At 39.3% G+C, this 9,769-nt stretch overlaps 1 pseudogene; it reads right to left on the minus strand.

The window, feature by feature from the left end:
* Positions 1 to 5,542: 5,542 nt before the first annotated feature.
* On the minus strand, positions 5,543 to 7,176 carry LOC115692860 (receptor-like protein EIX2; annotated as a pseudogene).
* Between the last annotated feature and the right edge of the window lie 2,593 nt (positions 7,177 to 9,769).

Below are 9,769 nucleotides of genomic sequence, written 5' to 3' on the forward strand. Positions count from 1 at the left end.
CCTTCCATGGTTATTCCCTGGTCGCTTGACAGCGGTGCCTCCCTCATCGAATCAACCAGTCCTCGTGGGTTTTCGATCACCACCAAGTCCAAATGTTGATCTCACAAGGGAGAGACGCTCACTGACATACATCTGGAGCCAGTGAACTTCAGGCTTCTCTTTGGTTGATGGTTTTGAGTCGGTCTTCCCCAGGGACTACCTCGAAACAGCACCTTCTGACGTCGCGTCCAGCCCTTGCACTACGAGCAAACAGCGTTTCAGTCCACAAATAACAAGTCTTTCAAAGTGTTCTTGCTGCGAGCAGCAAGCTTTGATCACAAGCGCAGCAGCCTCCTGCAGTGGACTCGGAGCAACGCCAGCCTCCTTGCCGCGGCGATTCAGTCCAACGCCCCCCACGAAGCTTCACCGTGTTTAATTCTTTTCTTGCAGGTTCCACCGCTAGTAGCCGCAAGTCCCACAACCACCGCCGTTTGCGAGTCTCTATGAGCCAGGCCATCGAATCGAACCAAGCACCAGCAGCAACCCGCCGTTGGTCCCCTGCACCACCGCCGCTGTCTCCGCCGCGTCGCCGCTGCACGCCAGCTGCCGTGACATCGCCACTGCACCGCCGTTGTACCACCCACGTCGCTGCATCGCCGCTCCCGACACCGCGCCGCCGCTCCCGATGCACCGCTGGTCACCATCCTGATCCGCAATCCCGATCATCTGCAAATTCAAATTTGGAAAGAAATCTGCAAATTAGGTAATTATCTTATCCCGATTTGGTTTGAATATTTTGTTGCCTAATTTGTGCTTATTGATATCTAATCTTGCATATTTGGATAATAAGCATTATTCCAATTAGGATTTTTTTTTTGAAATCTTGGATACTATTACTTTTCAAATTTGGATAGAATTTAGAATTTTCAAAATCTTTTGAATATATCCAAGATATTTAAGATATCTAAATTTTTTCAAGATGTGATCGATTAGGAAAATTTCCTAATCCGCAACCGCACACGTGGAAATAAATCTATCTATTAGGCTTTAGATAGAGTTATTTCCATAGCGGGTATTTCGAATTTTAGGATTGATTTATCAGGCTTCAGATCGAAACTTAATTCGAAAGATTTAGCGGTTATATTTTTTTTACTTGATTTTAATTTCGAATTTTGATTAAAAAAATGCCAAAAATATTACTCTAGAATAGGTTAATTTCTTTAGTTTAAAATTGCATGTTTAGATAATTGGCATTTTTAATTCCGAATTTCATTAAAGAAAAAAATACAAAAAATAATATGCCCGTCATTAGAAATAGGTCACGTCGTCGCATGACATATAGTTATGCATGTTAGGTTGTATTAATCGCATGTCAATTTTTTGCACGCCATTACATATAGGTTAGCTTTCATTTAAATAAATAAAAAAATCAAAAAAGAAAATTTCTACACCTTTGAACTCTAAGTCAAGATTTATCAAAATTGTCAAATTAAGTATTTTTCTTGAAATTGGTACCGAAAGGGCGTTAGGGAATCTAGCGTAACCAAGTCCCCGAATCCATAATTTCTGGTTCGCAGAAATAAAATAGTACTTCCGCTATTTTATTTAGGTTTCTAATCAACCTACCTTAAATGATTAGTGGCGACTCCCATTAAAAATATTTGCATGCTCATAATTGGAGCGAATTGGTAGAGTTTGGGAGAACTCGAGCTAGGTTAGTTAATTTAATTGATCTAGTAATCCATTAGCCTAAAATCGGAAAACCCGATTTTTTTTAGGTCGCGACAGTGAGAGAGATCTAACAATTGCAGGTCAGAAGAAAATTTTGGCAAGTATCCATTTATTTGGTTGTAGGAGAGATTCAGGTGGAAGAGTGACACGAGACCTAACCAATCTGGGAGAGCTCCTTTGATGGAGGCATTGGACAAAACTATCTCATTTGCATTGACTTGTGTTCTTATCCATTGCGGAAATTCTTTTGCGAACTTACAAGAAATCATCCGAATGTATGAGAGATTGAAGGGTGGTATCCAGTCGGAATCCACCTCCAAAGCTAAATTGTTGTTGCTGATATCTAAATAAGATAGGGCCGAAAGGTTTGAGAAATGGGTTTCGGAAAGTGTTCCTCTCAAGGAATTCGCTGAAAGATCGAAATAGGAAAGATATTGAAGTTGCCCGAGATTGTATGGAATAGTGCCATTTAGAAGATTATGATTGAGATCTAAAACCACTAAGACTTGCAATCTTCCTAATGCATAGAGAATATTCCCTTTTAATTGATTAAAAGAAAGATCAAGTATCATCAAGTTTTTCAAGTGAAACAGTCAATCTGGCAAAGCCTCCTGAAGGAAATTATTATTTACCTCCAGTTGCTTGAAGTTTTTCCCTATAAGGCCCGAAGAATTTCCCTCGATTGAAAATATCTCATCATGAAATTCGTTATGGCCCAAGAATAGTGACTCGAGGAACTGGTTGTTCCTTAAGAAAGAGAACAACCCTCCTTCAATACTTTGCAAAATACTTTGTGCAAGATTGAGATGGACAAGACTTCTCAATTTATCGAACCACCTTGGTATTGAAGAGTTAAAAAAGTTTGTTGAAAGATCAAGGTGCCGAAGAGAAGTCATGTTTTGAAACATAGCACTAGGGATTGGACCTTCGAAAAAATTATTTGAAAGATCAAGGTACTAAAGCTGTAGAGAACTACAATTGGCCAAGTGATCAGAAGACAGGTGAAAATCATGAAACCTCCAAGTTAGTAGGCTCAAATGTGATAAAGATGGGAGTATGCTAATCACCTGCATGAGGTCTCTAGATCCGGTAACATTTAGGCCACTCATGTCGAGGTACTTCAATGCCTGAAGATGCGAAACCCACTGAATGTCATCAAGAACAACTAAGCAATTCTCACAATGGAGATCAAGGACTTCTAACTTAGTGAGATTTCCCCATTCACATGGAACAGTTGCAAAAACGAAAGAGTTGGACAAATTAAGGTACTTCAACTGCTTCATCGAGCCAATGAATTTGGGCATGTACGCACGTGCAAAGAGATCCCGCTTAAGTCTAGGTAGCTCAAGTATCTCAAGTTAAGCAAAGAAGAGTTAAATTCACTAGCTGTGGAAACAATTTGTGATACCGACAATTCAGTTCCTAGTGTGATCTCGAGCACGACGATATGTCCATTTGCTCGGTCGCACATGACTCCGGTCCATCGACAACAATCTTCACCATTTCAAGAAGAAAGGAGGTCAGATGTGTTGGAGAGACTTTGTTTGAGCTAGAGTAGAGCATCCATTTCTTCTTCAAAGCAAATGGAGGATGTCTTTTTGTTTCTGCACAAACATACACATGCGTTGTCTAAAATCAACAATAGACTTACTAGTACAAGCACTTTGGCATTATCATGCCCCACCATGGATGATGACGAAATTGAAAACAAAAGCTATATTGTATGCAAAAGCCGCTCAATCAGGCTTCAATGTTTTGGACTGGGAGTATTTGTTCAAACTTTGAAAGTTGGTTTGGAGTGGGTTCTTAAGGGTAGACAAGTGGCATTTACAAAGAACAAGGGAAGGAATGATAGTAAATGTAACCAATTATTATTCTGTATCATCGGTGTACCGTGTAACTTCATTTACCATAACAGTAGACGTAACCATCAGTTGTTGGTCTTAGTAGTATTTGAGAATGAAATAGGAAAGCACACATTCTACGACTTGAGCTTGTCATGCTAAGGAACATAATGAATATATTTTATGAGCCTATCTTCTCACGCGCATTTGAGTGTTCTCCGTTGAGAAATTATGCAGCAGCATCCTGATGACTTGACTCCAAGTCGACCGTCTCCCAAAAAATCAAAGTCGACATCATCTCTTTAAACTTTTGCGCTTATATTCAAAGATGGTCCCATGCAGTTGCATTTCATTACCGGTGATTGGACTGATGGAGTTCAGGCCTGCATTGGCAACATGCATCTTCACCAAACAATTGATAAGGCAGTTAAGATGATTTCAAAATCACACTTTTAAGTTTTAATCTATTAGTCAGATGAGACCCAAGGGGTTCAGAATATGCAAAAATTGGATAGGGAAAACATCACGCCAAAACTTGAAGAGGAAGTAATAAAATTAGCACAGACCCACAAATTAATGTTAAGCTTAAAGATAGATATGAAGAAGTTGAGGAACTTGGCTCTGATTAAAGCAGGATTTCACCAGAAAATATAAGTTGTTAGGTGGGAGAGGACACATAACTATAAGGTCTTGATATAAACGCAAAAGAAGAAATATGGGGAAAATTTAACACTATGTGATGATGCTTCCCCAGTTGGAAGAAAGAAAGAAGTTTATTCATTGGATTCGTCATCTAACGTTGATCTGAGCAACATGTGCGCCCATGGTGGTCCTCTAGCGACAACCATTAGTGACGAAACTACGGAAACCTTTGCAGTCAAGACGCGCAAAAGTCTGGTCATTCAAAGGTTATGATTATGTCCCATCATGAGCAATTTAGGATAAAGTTAGAATACGTACAAATTGGGTTGGGAAAACATCACGCGAGAACTTCAAGATTAAGGAATATAATTAGCACGAACCGACAATTAAAATTAGAGTTAAACTTAGAGAGTGACATGAAGAAATTGAGGAACTTGGCTATGATTAAGGTAGGATTTCACCAGAAAATGTAAGTTGTTTAGGCCGAGAGGACACGAAACCATAAGGTCTTTGATATAATCGCAAAAAAAGAAATGTACGGAAAGTTTAACCCGTGATCATGCTTCCTGATAAACTGATCATTTGAAAGACAGTGCTATCCTGTACAAAACAACGCAACTAGGTTTTATTCTCTTTTTCTTTTTTTGGGCAATTAGTATGTGCTTTATGAAGTGAGTGTGGGTGTTCTTACGGAAGAGATTATCAAGAGTTCTCGATCACGATCAGGACAAAGTTACCATACTATTTAAAACACAACAATGAGCAAATTGTTGAAAGTATTGGATATTTCAGCAGTTTTGAAATATTTATTATAATATATGACGGTCATAAAGTCATTATTTTATAACGGTTTTTGCAACGACCGTATAATGGCTTTCTAACGACTTTGTAATGTTTGATTTAATTGTTCTTAAACCTCCATTATTTTACAACGGTTTTTAACGGCTCTCTTTCTTGTGCCTATAAATTGTTACTTTGAGCATAATTGGAAAGTGACATATATATATATTTTATATATATATATATAATAAAAAAAATATTCTTTGTTCTTTCTTTCATCTATCTTTCCTTTTTTTACTGGGTTATACACATAACGTTGTTCTTATTTCCTTATAATATTCAGTGCGGAGTTTAGAAGAAGGTCTATTGTATCTTGGGAGGATAACCACTAGAGCCTTACGCATCGAGTTTCGTACTCCGAGGGGCGGAATTATCCTTAAGGACGGTGACTAGCATGCCTCAGACATTGATATTATTTTATTATCTTTTTCAATAGATTTCCAATAATTATTCTTATTTTTCCATGTTATCTAACAAATTTTTCCAACAGAAAGGGAAGAGATTACTAGACGGAAGAGATCATACGGGGACAAGGAGTTTCACACACCCAAAATGAAGAACCTAAAGCAGGGGAGAGGGCACAAGATTGCTCATTACCTAAGCGCTTCTTGATTGTCTCAGTCTCTTCCAGTTTGCTACCTTCACCACTATAGCCACGTATAGCTTGTTTATTGCTTGATCCACAAAGCTGAAATACGCACGTCTCCGGTCCTTTTTGAACCGCAGAACTCCGAAAAAGCCCCAAAACCCAGTCGCAGCTCCAAGCATTACGACCCCGTACAACAATGCCTTTTCAAGCTTATCCTCTTCATGTGTATCTTCACGGTGAGAGATTTTCGATGCTTGAGGCGCCTCTGCACCAGGGCATTCTCTTCTCAGAAGATCGCCACATAGTAGAGGATTGCCGGCGTAAATGGAAGGATCGTCGAGGGTCTGGATTTGATTGCCTTTTGGAATCTGCCCCATGAAGTTGTTGTGCGACAGGTTGAGGTGGCTTAGGGATGTAAACGCTGAAATGCTCTGCGGAATTGTTTCTGAGAGGCGATTGTTGGAAAGATCAAAAGACTCAAGTGACTCCATGTCCCCGATGCCAATGGGAATGCCTTCAGAGAGAAGGTTGCGCGACAAGTTCAAACCATGCAATTCCGAGAGGAAAGTAAGTTCTTGGGAATCGGCCCGGTCAAGTTGTTGCTCGACAGATCCAAATTGACCACAAGTTGCGGATCAATTTTGGTGTATTCATTATATCTTCCCTTCATGATCTCAACCACATGCTCTCAATTCCAATCCAGATTAGATCCAAAGTATACATATGAATATTGCATGCTATATATATAGCGGAGACAAGGTGGGATCGTTCCCGTCAAATTGTTGGATGCCATATGCCATATTTTTTAACCTGAGAGTGAGCAAAGCTGCGGAGGAATGATGCCAGTAAAACTATTCTCTCGTAGCCTCAGGATCTGCAAGTAGTAAAAGCTTTCGTTGAACCGTGTCAGAATATTTCCAGAGAAGTTATTCTCTCGAAGGTCCGAAATAATCAAGTTTGTGCAATTACCCTAAGCCAGGGGAAGCTCCCCATTGAGATGGTTTCCCTTCGAGTGCAGGGTTGAAAGTGCTTGTAAGGATCCGATTGAGCTTGGAATTACTCCAGACAACTTATTGAATGACAAAGTCAAGTGAGATAAAGCAAAACCCTTCCAATAGTCAGGAATACTGCTGGATAGCTTATTATTGCCAAGATTTAGATCATACAACCCCTCTTCACATAAAGATGACGGTATCGTGCCATTGATACGGTTGTCATTGAGATACAAAGTCTCTAGATGCATCTCACCAATATTGTTTGGAAGAGGTCCAGAGATCAAGTTCTGGGAGAGATCTAAAATGGAACAGTCAGAAGACATGTTTGGCAAGGGTCCCATGATTTGATTATACGAGAGATTGAATTGGCTAAATGTCATGTTGCCTAACCATTTAGGCAAAGCCCCCAAAATTGAAGCACCTGAGAGAGATATATTCTTAACTTCCACCTGTGTCTGCATCCATTGGGGAAATGTGGTTCCGAATTTATAGGAATTCATCCTAATAGATCTAAGTCGAAAAGGTGGTGTCCAGCAATGCTTTGCCTTAAAAGTCAAGTGATTGTTGTCACTGATGTCCAAATCTGAAATCTGCCCTCCCAAAGAATTGTTAAAAAGAAATAGAACCGAAAGATGGGAAAGTTCTCCAAACTTATCGGGTATAGTGCCACTCAAACGATTACTGTTAAGATGCAAGTCTTGTAAGAATCGTAGTTGCCCTAATGAATCAGAAATATGCCCCAAGAATTGATTATGAGAAGATCTAACAATCTCAATGATGACAACTAACCTAATGACGGTGAAATGGTCCCAATCAATCGATTATTCGAAAGATCTAACGATCTCAACGATGACAACTCACCTAATGACGATGGAATGGCCCCCAATCAATCGATTATTCGAAAGATCTAACAATCTCAACGATGACAACTGACCTAATGATGATATGTCCCCATTCAATCAATTATTTGAAAAATCTAATGTTACCAACTTTCCCATTGCTCCGATGACTCTAGGAATTGGACCAAAGAAGAAATTGTTGCCAAGCTCTAAGTATCTTAAGAGTGTAAAGTTCATCAACCAGTTTGGCAAAGCACCACTAAGATAATTATTACATATCATTAGACTCTCTAAGCTATTCTCCATGAATCCTGATGAAATTCTCTGAGATGTCGAAATATCTTCTCTGATCTGGTTATGACACAAACGCAATGATTTGAGGTACTTCTTACTATTCAAGAATGACAATAGGCCTCCTTCAATCTTGTAAAAATAATTTCCCTCAAGATTGAGATGAAAAAGACTTGTAAATTTGTCAAACCACACGGGAATCAAAATGCTGAAAGAGTTCCCTAAAAGGTCAAGCTGGAGAGAAGTCATGTTTTGGAGCATAGCATTTAGGATGGGACCTTTGAAGAGATTCTTTGAAAGATCAAGGTACCGAAGATGAACAAGAGAAGTGGAATTGGCCAAGCGAAGAGAAGAAAGATAAAAGTTGAAAAGTCTGCAAGTTGATAAACTCAAATGCGATAAAGTTGGGAGCATGATGATCACCTGAGGTCTGTTCCCGTGGCAATCGTCAAGCCACTCATATCGAGGTAATTTAGAGACCGAATATAAGAAACCCACTGGGTATCATCAACAACCAAAAATCCAAGATCATCATGACGATCAAGGACTTCCAACTTGGTGAGGTTTCCCAATTGTTGAGGAACTATTCCATGAAAGTTACCAAATGACAAATTGAGGTGCCTCAATTGTTTCATCGAACCGAGGAATTCAGGTATTGTTCCATGTTTGAAATTGATGCCACTTAAGTCCAAGTAGTTTAAGTATGTTAAGTTGAGCAAAGAAGAGTTCAACTTGCCAGCCATGGAGAGCTTCTGTTTTATGGGACTAACAATAGTACCATTATAGTCTCTTACAATTTGGGGTAAGAATTGGAGCTCAATAACGTGACCATACACTATCACAAAGTGACTTCTTTCCATTTGCAACAATCTTCGTCTTTCCAAAAAGAAAGCAAGCCATATGGGTCTGAGAGGCTTTGTTTAAGCTGGAGCAGAGCCTCTCTTTCTTGCACTATGCAAATGGATGTTGAATTTCTGCAAAAGCATACACACGAATTATCTAAAATAAGTAGTAGGGCTACTAGTGCAAGCACTTTGGGATAGTATCTCCCCATGAGAAATAAAGGAGAGAATAGATGTATGCTTTAGAGTCTGTTTGAGGGTTCTCTAATGAAACCCAGATCACTTATAGAGAAGGGCAGCGAGAGCTTTTACTTATGTGCATGCATGTTTACCATCTCAAGGATGTATATTCAAGACATGTGAGGTCCACATGTCACAATCATAATCAGGAAGAAAAGGCACGTCCATTCTTGCAATTGGAGTGTCTACAATGATGACTGGACCCCATCTAGAAGAGAAAATGAATCATCTACAAATTAGGGCAAGTCAACTCACCACCAGGATTCGACCCAAAAATAAAAACTCACCATTGAGGAGATTGCGGAGAAATTCTCCAGTTTTTGCAGTGTTGTGTTGTATAAACATGTTAGATAATATGAAAAATAAGAATTGTTGTAAATCTCTTCTTTTAGTGTTTTTTTTCCCCTTTTTTTTTCCTTTTCAACTACTAAAGCTTCCCTATTTGGCCAGTAAAAAACTTATAATATACTTTCACTTTTGCCCACTGCTATAAGCCAAGCGATAGATAACATCTTAACAAAGTCGGCACCGACAGGTACGCACTTCGTTGGGGCTGGACCAACCGCATTATCGTGTAAAACTTACGTATGGCCAAGTTTTGTAGCACAAGTCCCGCAAGCACCAAGTCGAGTCTTGAGGTTCATGTCGTCGTATTCTGCGACGACTTGGGTCTCTATATTGATCTGTTTGCATTTCTTTTGGATAAAATGCAAATTCTAACAAGATTTTAACGAAATGGAAATCGAGCAACTTCCAGGATATTATGTACTGATACCATGGATTCTCAAAATATTCTCGTGGATGATATGTTTATTGAGTCAATTGTATGGTACGATACAGGGTCTACTTTAGGATCATTCTCTGTGAATGAATAGGAGGAAAATACTGACTTTTGACCTTACATCATTTCCATTCAACCGATGAATGTTCATATTAC

This window comes from Syzygium oleosum, unplaced genomic scaffold (assembly GCF_021117445.2).
Source record: "Syzygium oleosum isolate NSW1041296 unplaced genomic scaffold, Sole_v2.1 Sole_v2.36, whole genome shotgun sequence".
NCBI classification, from domain to species: Eukaryota; Viridiplantae; Streptophyta; class Magnoliopsida; order Myrtales; family Myrtaceae; genus Syzygium; species Syzygium oleosum.